The sequence below is a fragment of the Euprymna scolopes genome, chromosome 29 (genome assembly GCF_053919585.1).
Source record: "Euprymna scolopes isolate OS-2025 chromosome 29, ASM5391958v1, whole genome shotgun sequence".
In the NCBI taxonomy this organism is placed as follows: Eukaryota; Metazoa; Mollusca; class Cephalopoda; order Sepiida; family Sepiolidae; genus Euprymna; species Euprymna scolopes.
Genome location: NC_136510.1, coordinates 10,615,450 through 10,630,617, shown reverse-complemented (window position 1 = coordinate 10,630,617; position 15,168 = coordinate 10,615,450). Strand labels below are relative to the sequence as shown.

Sequence of the window (15,168 nt, the reverse complement as noted above, 5' to 3'; positions counted from 1 at the left end):
CGTAGTGGAATGGGGACAAAAATGGTTGGTCACCTTCAATGCTGCCAAGACTAAACTTGTTTCCTTCAATAACTACAAGAAACCTTCCTTACCACCAATAGCAATGGCCAATGACTTTCTATCTGAAAGTACATCTTTTAAACTTCTTGACCTAACGTTCATAGGAAACATGAGTTGGAACAATTACATTGAGAACATTGCCAGGACCACTGCGAAGAAGGTAGGTTTTCTCTACCGTGCTAGAAAGCTATTAACACCTGAAAGTATCCTATACCTCTATAAGGCCACCATTCGCCCATGTATGGAGTATTGTTGTCATATTTGGGCTGGTGCATCTGCCACTAGTCTCTCGCTCCTAGACAAGGTTCAAAAGAGAGTCGCCATTCTGATAGGTCCTGAACTGGCTGCTAAACTTCAGCCTCTGTCATATCGACAAAATGTTGCATCCCTCTGCCTGTTCTACAAGTACTTTAACGGTGAATGCTCTGACAAATTGCAAGCACTTGTGCCCCTAGACGTAAATAACCCCGACAAACCCGACAATCCCACCCCTTCACAGTAGAGATCCCTAGATGCAAGAGAGCCTTCTACTCCAGTAGTTTCTTCCCCAGAACAGCTAGACTTTGGAATTATCTTCTGGGTCCCTGTTTCCCTGACTGTACCGACATGCAGAAGTTCAAGTGTAACATGAACTGACATCTTGCTGCCCAACTTCCTACACAATACCCCAGATGCTTAGGTCCCAGATAGTAGCCCCCTACAACAAAGTAGCAATGTGCCTTGTATGGGGTGAAAATGCAATAATAAAAAAATAAAAATTTGTGCGTGGATCTGCACACACGCGATACCATCATGTACCGTAGAAAACGAAACCCCCAAATATTCTCTGTTGCTAACTGTCTGGTTTCATCAGTCTCCAGCGATTTTCTTAGCTTCATCTACTCTCGTCCCGGCTTTGACTCCAATTTATCCAATCTCTTTCGAGGGACATCCTAGTTGCCAACTGTCGCAAGCGCAAGACTGTCCGTAAATTGTTTCTCACTGTCACAAAACTCCTTGACACGCCTAAAATTGTCCGTAAACTAATCCTAAATATATGACCTGTGTACCGGCCACAGCTTAACAATCCTATTTGAACTAACTTTTGTGTGCCGTGATGAACAGTTTTCTTTTCCATTGTTTTTCTACTAAACTTTATGGGGTTTCTGACATGTACTGCCTCCTTCATACAAAGTAACTTCAGTTTTACTTCATCCTCCAAGCGTAAAAATATTTCTTATCTCAGCCTTTAAAGAAAGTTGCAAACCTGATAGGCCCTGAACTGGCATCTAAGCTTCAGCCTCTGTCCCATCAACGAAATGTTGCATCCCTCTGCCTTTTCTACAAGTATTTTAGTGGTGAATGCTCTGACGAACTGCAATCACTTGTGCCCCCACGACGCGAGTACCCTCGACAAACCCGACAGGCTACTAGATCCCACCCCCACACTGTAGAGATCCCTAAATGTAAAAGATCTTTTTACTCCAATAGTTTCTTCCCCAGAACCGCAAGACTCTGGAATTCCATTCCAGGTCCCTGCTTCCCCAACAGTACTGACGTGCAGAAGTTCAAGTGTAACGTGAACCGACACCTTGCTGCCCAAATCCCTACATAGTACCCCAGTAGTTGTTTCCCCTGATAGTAGCCCCCTACACCAAAGTGGCAATTTGCCTTGTTTGGGGTGAAAATGTAATAAAAAAAAAAAAAAAAAAACAAACATATCCCCTAGGTAGATCGACACCATTTCTTGTTGATAAAAAAATCTCAATTAAAACCACAAACACTCGAAGAGAGTGGGGTATGCACGTCGAAGAGGTACACGGATAATCATTTCATCAGAGCACATTCCATTACCTTGTGACACAAGTGCAGGGATTCAACATGACTGCGATGGGACAGAGGTTAGAGATTGGTTGATAGTGCGAGACCTATTGGAGACTTTTTTTCGGGAGATGGGGTGCTGTCTAAAAGGGAGAGACTAGTGGTAGATGTACCAGCCCAGATGTGTCAACAATACTCCATGCATGGGCAAAGGATGGCTTTGTACAGGTACAGGATACTCTCGGGTGTTAATCTTCTAGCACATTAGAGGGAACCTACCTACTTTGCAGCACTTTTGCAATATCCTCAGTGTATTTGTTCTGATTCATGTTGCCTTTGAATGTTAAGCCGAGATGTTTGAACGAAGAGCTTTCGGGTAAAGCGTTATTAGTCATGGCTGTTGTGGATGAAATATTTGAAAATATCGCCGTTAAAGATCACGCAGTCTTTACTTTGCTAGCGACACCATGCCATGAAGATAGAAAATGAAGAAACAAGTGAAGCATGCATGATCCCCCGTGAATGCACAGTGAACAAGGCATAAAAAATGACTAAGTTCAGCATTTACCCCCCCCCCTATTTAGCTCCTAAAGTCCCCAGGGGACGTCAAATCCTAGTGAAAATAAACAAACGGTGCAGTTTTAGGCTTTAACATATTTAAATTTGAGTTCTGCACCATGCAAAAAAAAAAAAAAAAATGACCAAGTCCATCATTGACCCCACCCCATTTAGCCCCAAAAGTCCTCAAGGCCTTAACATTTTAAAATGCAAGTTCAACACCATGCAAAACTGCTAAATAGACATACACAGAAAATTTTGGACAAATATGGTAAAATAATCCCCAGAATTGAATGTTTTTATTAGCCCTAAAAGAGTCCCTTGATGCAAGAGAGCCTTCAGTAGTTTTATAAAAATCTAAGGCATCAATTTTTTTTTTTTTAATAAGCACGAGTGTCAATTTCAGCCCTTTTAACCCGAAAGGCACCTCTAGGGGGAGGAGCAACCGGAGTTTTCCCGGAAAATCTGTTCTGTTACTTTTTTTACTCATATCATGTTTAATGTTTGTGCAAAATTTCAAAAACTTCCAAGGTGTTGAGAAAAGCGCGGACGGACGGACGAACCAGGATGAATTTACAGGTGCACCTTCCTTTTGTCAGGAGAACAAAAACGCAAATAGATCTTTTCATGATGGCTTTATATTGCTGAAACGTTGATTTTTAAACAAGCGTGGTGCCGTGGTACTGACTTTCTAACTTACGAATTTCAATTTTTTTTTTAATATTAAAAAAAGAATTTGAAAAAAGAATTGAAATTGAACTATTTTATTTTGTTATTCCTGTTTCGGGCAACGCCGGATAGCGCCGCTAGTTCATCCAACGTTAATATCATATTTCCAAATCTTCTCCAAGTACTGTGTATCCCCCCCCTCCCGTCAGTATCATCTTAAGACACGTGATTCTGATTGAATTAGTTTCACTAGTGCAACTCCTGCTGCGCGAAAACACTGACCGGGATCCGCGTGTATAACCCACAGACACTGCAGAGGGAATACAGTTCTTTTTTTTTAGAATAGTGACGCTTCTGAGAAACGCTATTTATCTTTGCCATGGCAGCACAAATGAACCATAATATCAAGTTGACAAGTTCTTGCGGGTTTTAACTTTTACATTTAAATGAACATATCTCGGCTCAAACAAAAAATTATTGATTGAAATAAGCATAATCAGATTCAACACCCTTTTGCCAACGCAAAACTAGTTTAGTTATGCCAGTAACATAAACAAATCTTGCGTTCTGGTGGCGATGAAGTCGCTGAAGGCGTTTTTGATATCGCTTAGGTTTTGAAGCATTTCTCACGCAGAAACTTGTTGAGATGCTTGAAAAGGTAGCAGTCAGTAGGTGAGGGGTCTGGAGAGTATGGCGGATGAAGCAGTTTCGTAGTCCAATTCGTTCAACTTCTGCAGGGTTGGTTTTAGTAACGTGCGATCAGGCATTGTCGTGGAGGAGAATTGGGCTTTTACTGTTGACTAATGCTGGATGTTGTTGTCGAAGTTTCTGATGTGTTTCATTCATTTGTTCACAGACGCCCCGGAACTAATTAACCAATCGGTATGAATTTTTGAACATGTTTTCTAGAGAGAACGGTGAATAATGTGGGCTACATTTACTTTTTATATGAAGTAAATGCACCTTTAAAAAATATGGTGCAATTTAACTCGCCAGAAACATTTTTTTCGGAAGAGAGATACTAGCAAAAAAGGGGAGGCAATCCAATATTAACACTTCACCAATCAAATATGAATATTTTTAGTGATTTTTGGTCCCTCTGACAAAAGGAGGGTGGACCTGTAAATTCCCCCTTGTCCGTTCGTCCATCCGCACTTTTCTCAATAACTACGCCTTGGAATTTTTTGAAATTTTACACAAACATTAAACATGATATGAGTAAAACAGTAACAACGGATTTTCCGGGAAAACTCCGGTTGCCCCCCCCCCAGGTGTGCCTTTCGGGTTAAAATGGCTAAAATTGACACTTTTGTGCGTATTAAAAAAATTGATGCCTTGGATTTTTATAAAACTTTCTGAAAAGTTGCAACTGATTTCTGTATAATTTTGTTTGTCTATACTTCGCGATAACTCTTGGGTGTGCCCCAGGGGCTCTTTTAGGGCTAATTAAAACACTTCATTTTTGTGACTATTTTACCATATTCGTCCTAAATTGTCTGTGTATGTCTATTTAGCAGTTTTGCATGGTGATGAAATCAAAATGTAAAATATGTTATGGCCTTGGGGACTTTTGGGGCTAAATGGGGTAGGGTAAATGAGGGACTTAGTCATTTTTTTTTTTTTTTTTTTGCATGGTGCAGAACTTGAATTCACATATGTTGAGGCCTAAGATTGCACCGTTTGTTCATTTTCGTTCCCTGTGGACTTTTGGTGCTAAATTGGCGGAGGGGGCAAATGCTGAACTTAGTCATTTTTTATGCCTCGTTCACTGTGTGCATTCACGGAGGACCATGCATACTTCACTTGTTTTTTTTTTTTTTGTTTTTTTTAATTTAGTTGAATTCTGGACTTAAAAAAAAAAAAAAAAAAAAGAAACTTATTTGAAAATGAAGTCCAACATAAAAAATTGCTGATGTGATTCGATTAGAAAAAAACAAAACAAAAAAACACGTAATCTTAAACTAGATATCAAATAAAACGCGCCGCCTGTTCTATAAATGCTTTTATCTCATAAGTCCTGTTGAAACTCTTGTTTTAAAATGCGTCGCTCTGCTTGTCTCAAAGCTTCAACCCGCATTTTATATTCTTTGAGAGAGCAAACAAAGCCTGCCTTTATTATTATGAGCCAGAGCTCTTGGTCAGTAGCTGCGTACGGTATTCGAGCCGGTAAACCCTATGTTGTCTAATATGAATAATCGAGAACTACTACTCTTGGCCCCGAAACGCGCGAGCGCGCGCGCACACACACACACACACACACACACACACACACACGACATTCTCATTTGTTAAGAAAAAAAAACATTGTTTTACGGCGAACAATATATATATATATATATATATATATATATATTTAATGCTACCAGTAGATTCCTTGTAAAATCTTTAAGAAAGTGGTTTAATCTTTGTATAGGGCTTTGTTTCAGGCATCACATCTCTTATTTAATGGAGATTTGACATCTATCTGAAAACCGAAACTATACTATCTTTCACTGTTCAATTCTAATCGACCCATTTATCATAATCGTGAGTGTTCTTTAATCGGCTGAGAAGTCCTCGATCGAGTCGTACAACCCCCCCCCCTCCAAAAAAAAATGATAGTCGATGATTCCTTAAGAAAAGAAAAAAAAAAGGTGGAGATCAAGAGTAAGTGGCGTAATTCTAAGAAAATAGTGCGCCTTTCTCAAGTGATGTTATTTCTTGTAACAGCAGTAAGCTGGATATTCCACCAGACTAGGTGAATTCTTGTGTTGAAACCCAACAAAACCAAAGGAGACCAAGGTGGATAGAAGTTAACTGGTCATTTGCGGAGGAAAAAAAAATCACGTTTTACTAAATTACCGTTTGAGGATTGTAATAGTTTGTATTTCATAAAAAGATCAATCGTTTGCCCTATGAAGGGGGAAGGGCCCTTGATCTTTGAGGACTTAGACCGAAGTAAAAAGAAGAAAAATGACTTCAAAGAAAACAAAAGGATACTGCGGAAGAGGCGATGTTGTTGCTATTATATTTTCTTTGTTGTCCCCCACCCCATTTCACTTCCCGTTCGAGCATCTTCTATAATAGAAACGGTGTGTGTGTGTGTGTGTGTGTGTGTGTGTGTGTGTGCCTTGTAGCGTCATAATTATTCTCGGTCCTTAACCGTGGATATCTGGGTTGGCTGGGGGGGGGGGCACTTCGACCAGCAGCACTCCTGACTGGGCTTGCAGATTTAAATATTCAATCAGTGCCCGACGGAGGGAAAGGGAACGAGGACACAGATGTATTTATCATAAAAAGGAATTTTGTAGGAAATTAGGGTGGTTTATGACCCGACAATGCGGCGGACAGAAAAGGGGTCGCGTGATATCTAGACAGCAAATCCCTTTTATCTTGTTGCGTTTTCCCCCTTTTTTCTTTTTCTCCCTTTTTTTTTTTTTTTTTCGTTGAAAATAAAATGTCATTTTTAAAAACGGCGTGAAACTGTAAAATCGTTTAGTTTGCGTGATTCTCTTTTCTTCTGGCTTTACCTTTGACTGCGTGATCGGCGAACGCGTTACGCATCGAACCTAGAGACGTTGATCTTGCCGAAAAGTGTTACTGAAGTAGGGTAAATGTTAAAAGTCACGACCAGAGAAAACGCGAGAAAAAAAATTGTATAGGCTACAACTGGTTTTATTAGTCTGTTTTCGGTATATTTTAATGAGGAATCATTCCTATTTAAAATCAACTTAGTATTATAGGTGTAAAATTGAGAACAGCACGCCTGAAATATGTCAGCACTGTGCGAATAAGCCTAAACAAATTTTTGAAATTCTGAATGTTACCGGATATGTTTATTTAAAAACGAACCATGCTTTTAAGTGAAATTTAATAAGTAATTTTTTAAAAATACAAATATAAAAAATACGTTTTATTTGAACGTTTATAATAAAAATGTTTATGTAAAAAGGTTTTTACCGCTTGGTCTGATAGGCCCGCAGCAACTGCCGAGGGACTTTGCTTAAGGAAAGCCGATAATTCAAAACAATTTATGTTGCTTTTAGTACATACTGCCGTTATATATATATATATATATATATATATATATATATATATATATATATATATAAACCGTAAGGCCACAATTCTAATTTTTTTTTTTTTTTTTTTTTTTTTTAAGAGTCCCGAGCTACGCCGAATTGGTATAGCCAGTTAATCAATATTGCCATATAAAAAACTTTGTCGACTGATTTCACTTTTTAAAAATAATAATAAAAATTAAAAAAAAAAAAATACAGAAACAAAACGAAACACTAAATATTAATGTCGTCTTTTTTGTCTTCCTTAACCGGGAGAAAGATGCCATTTTTTTTTTTTTTTTTTTTTTTTTTTTAAATTAGATCTTGCAACACACCTTTCTCCATATTTATATAGCCCGCCCATCTTGACGACGACTACTGCTATAGCAGGACTGCCTTTTTAAAAATTAACAGGTCTTTTTTTTTTCTTTTTTTTTTTCTGTCTCTTTCTATTGTCGTTGTTCTAACAGATCTAAAACGAAAATAAAAATGCCAAATTTATTAATCTTTTTTTCTTTCTTTATATATATATATATATATATATATATATATATATATATATATATATATATATATATATATATATAATGTGTGTGTGTTGTGTATATATAGCTGAGTTTGTGAGTTTTACGCTATCTTTTTTACTCTAATATTTTATGATTTTTTAAAATCCCTTTTCGATTCATCGCCCTAAAGCTATTTCGTTCTCGTCCTTATGAAAATCTATGTTAATGGTATGGGCCCTCTCTGGTTTGTACGAATGTAACCGCCCCAGTCGTCGCCTTGGCGGAACCAGGCTTTATTTTGATGGATATAGGGGGAAAAATGGCACATGAGAAAAATATAAATGCAAATCGCACAATGAGTTTATCAAAATTTAGAATATCGGCACTTTTCTAAATTTGCCCTAAGTTTATTTATTATGCTTGTCCCCTTTCCTTGTAGAACATTCACGGCAAACACTCCTCTAAATGCAACCACTATCAGCAATTTCCCTTACCCTCTGTGTCTAAAACTAAACGAAAATTCCATGAGCAGAGCCCCCCCCCATCATAAATCATCCTCTGTAGAAAAATACCACAGCTCCTTCGCAGCTGACTATAACGTGGTTGTTTTCAAGTTCAACGTAAAATAGTTCTTGATGAGTCGTTCTCTTAAATAATTTCTATCCAATTCCACCATAATCGATCAACACGGTGTTGTCTCACCCGGCACTCATTAACCGTTATTCCTGAGTGACCTTTGGGCCTTGATAAGATGCGACTTTATCGTATAAAAAAAATTAATCCTAACCCTAAATTCGTGAAGAGGTTTATTATGCTTGGCGCTTACGTATACAACCAACAGGTAGTAATATTAAAAAAAAAAAAAAAAAAAAAAAAAGAAGTGAAGCATGTATGCTCCCCCATGGATGCACAGTGAACGAGGCATAAAAAGGAAATGACTAAGTTAAGCATTTGCCCCCCCCCTATTTAGCCCCAAAAGTCCCCAAGGCCTGAACATATTTAAATTTGAGTTCAGCACCATGCAAACTGCTAAATAGACATACACAGAAAATTTTGGACAAATATGGTAAAATAGTCCCAAAAATAGTGTTTTTTATTAGCCCTAAAAGAGCCTCTGGGGCACGCCCAAGGGTTATCACGAAGTATAGACAAAGTTATATAGAAATCAGTTAGTTACAACTTTTCAGAAAGTTTTATAAAAAATCCAAGGCGGCATTTTTTTTTTTTTTTTTTATAAGCACAAAAGTGTCAATTTTAGCCATTTTAACCTGAAAGGAACCCCTAAGGGGGCAACCGGAGTTTCCCCGGAAAATCCGTTGTTACTGTTTTACTCATATTTAATGTTTGTGCAAAATTTAAAAAAATTCCAAGACGGAGTTATCGAGAAAAGTGCGGACAGACGAACAGACAAACAGACAAGTGTGAATTTACAGGTCTACCCTCCTTTTGTCGGGGGGGGGGGCTAAATATAGTCGCATTCATGTCTTGAGATGCATCATTGGGATCGCCTGAGAGGAGGTTAAGAACTACAGCTCAATTTTTGCTTTGTGCCATATATTTTTTTCTATTTAACGACTTGTGCCATTATTTATCGTGCCATTATTTACCGTGCACAATTTTCTCATTAAGGATGCTGCTTTATTTTTCTTATATTGTAAACCTACCTTGTGCCCAACTTTGCCCTCGTGGGGAGGCAAGTAAATAAGGGAACCAATCAGCTCGAAAAGAGGGGATCTAGTATGTTCATATATGTCCAAATGTATTTGTTTCTGCCAGGTTATTGCAGCAACTACTGTTTTCCTCCCTAATATTTAGCAGTGACTTGCTTAGAGAATTTCGGCGTCGATCCCTTTTTTTTTCTTGCAAAGATTGAGTCCTTTTTCTTTTTCTTTTTTTTTTTCGTTTTTTTCTTTTTTTTTCGTTTTTTTCTTTTTTCTTTTCATTTTTTTCTTTCATTATATATATATATATATATATATATATATATATATATATTTTTAGCCTCGGTCTCTTGCATGAACGATTTCACATGCAATATTGTAAAAACTCATTCGTGTCAAGTAAATAATAAGTTTATCAGAAAAAAAAAGGCGCAGTGAAAAATATGTCCAACATTTTAAAATATTATATATTATGGATAATAAGAAAGGAAAAATTCGATTCTGTTGCTTTCTACCTACATAACTTAGGTTTATTTCTAAACCAGCAGGGAGACCCGACGTTGCACTGGGTTTAAATGAGAATCAACAAATGTTCCATACTTCCAATATTTTTATTGTCATCGAAACCTGTGAAATCGCCTGTTCAAATTCAATCAAATTGCTTGCTTGTTCTAGTCAGGAACCCACCACGGTGCAGCAGAAGGATGTTCACGTGCCTTCACACAGTGACTTAGTTAACAACTGTAAAGAACTTACTGTTGATTTTATAAAATCTAATATCTAAATGGCTATATGCCTGTCTGTCATTTTTCATATTTTCAAACTCTTTCTCCTCCGAAACTAAAATCGCAGAGTGGCGCTAGGGGGCCTCAAATGATTGGATTTTTTTTACGGACCATTCTTTTATGGGACTTCAGCCGGTTCAAATAGTTTTTGAGGGGTCAAAAAGGGATCAAAGTTGAAAAAATCGTTATACAATTTGTATATTCATCTTAGTTTATTTATAATTTAAAATTTTTAATCGGTACATATGTGTCACGTTGGTACAGTGGTAACGTCACCAGCTTTGAATGCCCCAGTTTTAGTTTCGATTCTAGCTGATGGCACTTAAATAACTTCTTTTTTTTTTTTTTACTTTTGAAATCACGACTCTATAATATGTACGAAATCTGGGCAAACTAAAATATCATATTTAAGCGTATTTTATGCCCGGGCAAAGCCCCCTCCCTCCCTCCCTGCTAATTATCTATAATTAGTGACTTGAATTAAAGTTTCAAATGCAAAAGTAAAGTATCATGGTTTTATTGTGCTGTAAGCAGAAAAATTGATTTCGAGCGAGCCCCTGTCTTATAAAAAACAAAACAAAACAAAACAAAAAACTACTGTTGATTTTATACACCGAACCCTTTTGCTTGTGCGGTGATAAAACTTCTCAAATACACTTGTGATGTTAGGTTGTATGAAAGTGTTATCTTTGGTCAAAATCAGACTGGTCCATGCTTTAATCAGATTTTTTCGATTTTTGATACTTATCAGAGGCATTCCGATACAAAACCTATCCTTTTGTGTTAAAATGGCTAAAATTGACACTTTTGTGCTTATTAAAAGAAATTGATGCCTTGGATTTTTATAAATCTTTCTGAAAAATTGTAACTGATTTCTATACAATTTTGTTTGTCTATACTTCGCAGTAACTTTTGGGTGTGCCCTAGGGGCTCTTTTCAGGCTTTAATAAAACACTCCACTTTTGGGACTATTTTACCATATTTGTCCAAAATTTTCTGTGTATGTCTATTTAGCAGTTTTGCATGGTGCTAAACTCAATTTTAAAATATGTTAAAGCCTTGGGGACTTTTGGGGCTAAATAGGGGGAGGTGCGGCAAAGGATGGATTTCATCAGTTCTTTTTTTTTGCATGGTGCAGAACTCAAATGTACATATGTTAAGGCCTAAAACTGCACCGTTTGTTCATTTTCACCAGGATTTGACGTCCCCTGGGAACTTTTGAAGCTTAATGGGAGGGGGGGGGGCTCATTTTGTTATGCCTCGTTCACTGCACACTCACAGGGGACCATGCATTCTACACTTGTTATTTTAGAAATTCTCTTGTTAGTGCTGCATGAAAGCACTGTTCAGGGGCTCATGGTGTCCTGAAGTTTTGGAAACCCTGGTCTATTCAATAAATGAATCTGTATCATGACTAAAAGAATCATTCTAAAAGTAATGCATCCTAATTTTAAATAGAAAAAACAAAGTTGAATGATTACAAAGATGGAAGTGGTACCATTAAAACGAGCGACCTTTTTGTACCTCAGAATATATTTTTCAAAATTGTAACCACCGTTTTCAATACGCTTGTCAGCGATGGGGGTGGTGGCTGTGCCGAGGCATCCAGAGTGCGCTTTGTCACTCACATATGTTACCACTCTGAAATTAACTGTGCTGGCATCATATCAAACCTCGGATTCTAACGTTGTCTGAGATTTCGTTGCAAAGGGGGGTGGGAGGAATGAAATAGAAATTTGATTCAGCATTTTTTAAAGTGCAAATGAAATACATTTATTCGTTGTTCTTCCAACAATAACATATTACATTATCTTTCAAAAGTCTTTTTACACACGTGTTTTACAACGCGCTATCGTATGTGCTTTTTAAAAGTCTCTCTTCCCGTCACCTCATGCTGGCTTTAGCCACGAGGTTTCTTGCCCTAGTTTCACACGTGCATTTTTCCCCCTTTTTTGTATATTGTAGAGGACACCTCCTAGTTTTTAGAGAAATGCAGTAATGAGGATCGAATGTCATTATTATTGAAGAAGAATGCTGGAATCGATCTCGGTTATAAAAGATAATATGAATTGTTAGTTAGATACGATTCCAGGAATGCAGTGGAATTATCCATTGTAGTTAGAAAGAAATAACTGTACAACAAAATTTATGTCAGAGCAAAATAATGGAACAATAAAATTAAGGAATATGCTTGTGTTGTCAGCACATGTGTTGGAAGCATGTGCATGAAATGCAGATATTTGACCGAAAGAAATATAGATTCAATATATACAGTTAAGTTAGATTAGAGTAGAAATAACTGTACAACAAAGTTTGTCAGAGCAAAATAATTTTTTTTCACTTCCTTTTCCTTGTTAGCCTTAAAGCCTTACTACTGCTTACTACTTTTTCTTTTTTCTTTTTCTTTTCCTTTTCATTTTCTTTTCCTTTTCATTTTCTTTTTCTTTTCATTTTCTTTTTCTTTTCTTTTTCTTTTCCTTTTCTTTTTCTTTTCATTTTCTTTTTCTTTTCTTTTTCTTTTCTTTTTCTTTTCCTTTTCTTTTTCTTTTCCTTTTCTTTTTCTTTTCATTTTCTTTTTCTTTTCATTTTCTTTTTCTTTTCATTTTCTTTTCCTTTTCTTTTTCTTTTCATTTTCTTTGCTTTTTCTTTTTAATTTTCTTTGTTTTTTCTTTTTCTTTTTCTATTTTTCTTTTTCTATTCTTTTTCTTTTTTCTATTTTTCTTTTTCTTTTTTCTATTTTTCTTTTTCTTTTTTCTATTTTTCTTTTTTCTATTTTTTTTTTCTATTTTTTCATTTTCTTTTTTCTATTTTTTCATTTTCTTTTTTCTATTTTTTCATTTTCTTTTTTCTATTTTTTCATTTTCTTTTTTCTATTTTTTCATTTTCTTTTTTTCTTTTCTTTTCTTTTTTCTTTTCTTTTCTTTTTTTCTTTTTGTTTTCTTTTTCTTTCTTCTTTTTTCTTTTTCTTTTCTTTTTCTTTGCTTTCTTTTTTCTTTTTCTTTCTTTTCCTTTCTTTTTCTTTTTCTTTTTTTTCCTTTTTCTTTTCATTTTTCTTTTCTTTTCCTTTTTCTTTTCTTTTCCTTTTTCTTTTTCCTTTTTCTGTCTTTTTCTTTTTCATTTTCCTTTTTCTTTCTTTTTCTTTTTTCATTTTCCTTTTTCTTTCTTTTTCTTTTTTCATTTTCCTTTTTCTTTCTTTTTCTTTTTTTCTTTTTTTTCGCTCGCACGGGCACTCGCTGCTATTTACATTTTTGAAAACTTTTTACTTTTAAAAAGTTTTTTTTTAATATTGTTTTTTAATTTTTATTTTATTTATTTATTTATTTTTAGGACTCTGTTGATCAATATATTTGCCATAAAACCTCTCCATATCAGGGCAATACCGTGTACCCCTGCTAGTCTATTATAAATGAATTTCCCAAATAATTGTCTCGTCATCTTCGTGTACACTGTTGTATTACATATCATCCGTTCTGTGCAACCGTACAATGCACACCCCGAACACACTTTGCTTTTCTTCTTGGCCGCGTGGTTTCTTTTTCTTTTTTTCTTTTTTTTTCCTTTCCATGATGTCAATGCGTGCACACTTGCCAATTTGCATATGTGTTTTAAATGCGGCTGCTGCTGTTTTTCTCGTCTGTCAACGCTCTGTACACTTTTTCTTTCCTTTGAAGATTGTAACGTTGGGTATGGGCAGCCAGACGAGCTGCCAACACTGCTCTTTTATTTAAACCAGCCGAGAGCTCTTAATATACTCCTTGTTCCCTTAATTGTTTTGGATCTCTTTTGCACTTGGTTCACCAGGAATATTAGTTAAATAGGACCAGGTTCATAAGCCAAGCGGCACTTATTAAGATTCCAGTTTCTTTTTATATCATACATGAAACCTTGATATTTGGTCTGTTTCTCTTTTTCAGCTCTGTTCAGACCTCCATCATTAGGAACACTCACTTCAACCAAGGTTGCCACTCTCTCTTACTTATTCCATATAACTACTAGCGGGGAGGTACCTGGTATTGCCCGAGTGTTTGGAGGTGTGTGTTTGGGGGGGGGTAGATCAAAACAACACTGTTTTAAAAAGGAAAAAAAAAACGTTGGCCGGTTGTTTGGAGGTGTAAAAGAAAAAAAAAAGTTTTAGTAGGAAGGTAGGCTTGAACCCCCAAAGCCTTGATGCGAAAGTGGAAACAAAAATGTAAAAAAAAAAACCTGAGACCTAACCATCTCGGCCACGAGGGGAGAGGAAGTGATAAGTGTCTTCAGTTAACGTTTATAAAATGAAATTGACAGGGGCGAGAAAGTTAAATCGCATGATGTTTGACCTTGAAACATGACGCGGCTGCAAGCCAGTTTTCGCTTTTTTTATACTGAAAAATGTAACGAAAACGCGGCGATCGAAAAAAAAAAAAAATCTCGAAAATAGCGCTTAAAAGTCGGGCAAATTAAAGCTAGACGTGACCTCCAGTTATAACTCGTAGATATTATGATTTAGACATTATATAAAAAGTTTTAAGGAGTGAGTTGACCGAGAAGCCCAGCGAAAAAAGCCTTTGGCGGACATATACAAAAATGCACACACACTAACACACATTTTCGCTTATATATATTTATATAGACTAGGGGGGGAGCCCGGCGTTGCCGGGTGTTTGGAGGTGTAAAAGAAAAAAAAAGTTTTAGTAGGAAGGTAAGATTGAGCCCCGAAGCCTTGATGTGAAGGTGGAAACGAAAGGGGAAAAAGCCAGACACCTAACCATCTCGGCCACGAGGGGAGAGGAATTGATGAGCGTGTTCAGTTAAGGCTTATAAAGCAAAATATACAGGTGCAAGGAAGTGGCGTGGTGTTTGGCCTTGTTTTGCGCTGCAAGCCAGTCACTGTTTCCCCCACGTTTCGAAGAAAATAGAAAAGCGACCCCCGTTGTTAAGTCGTAGATATTATCATTTAGACGTGATATAAAAAGTTTTAAGAATGAGCAACCCCTCCCCCAGAGGAGGTCGACGAAAAAAGCCTTTTGCAGACATACACAAAAAGCGAACACACACACACATTTTCGCTTTTTTATATATATATATATATATATATATATATATATATATA

The 15,168-nt window shown here is 36.4% G+C and overlaps 1 protein-coding gene across 3 annotated transcripts in view; it reads left to right on the top strand.

Moving 5' to 3' along the window:
• The window catches only part of LOC145252478 (caskin-2-like), a 969,745-nt gene that overhangs the window by 36,002 nt on the left and 918,575 nt on the right, over nucleotides 1-15,168 (top strand). The gene's annotated exons all lie outside the window — the stretch shown is intronic.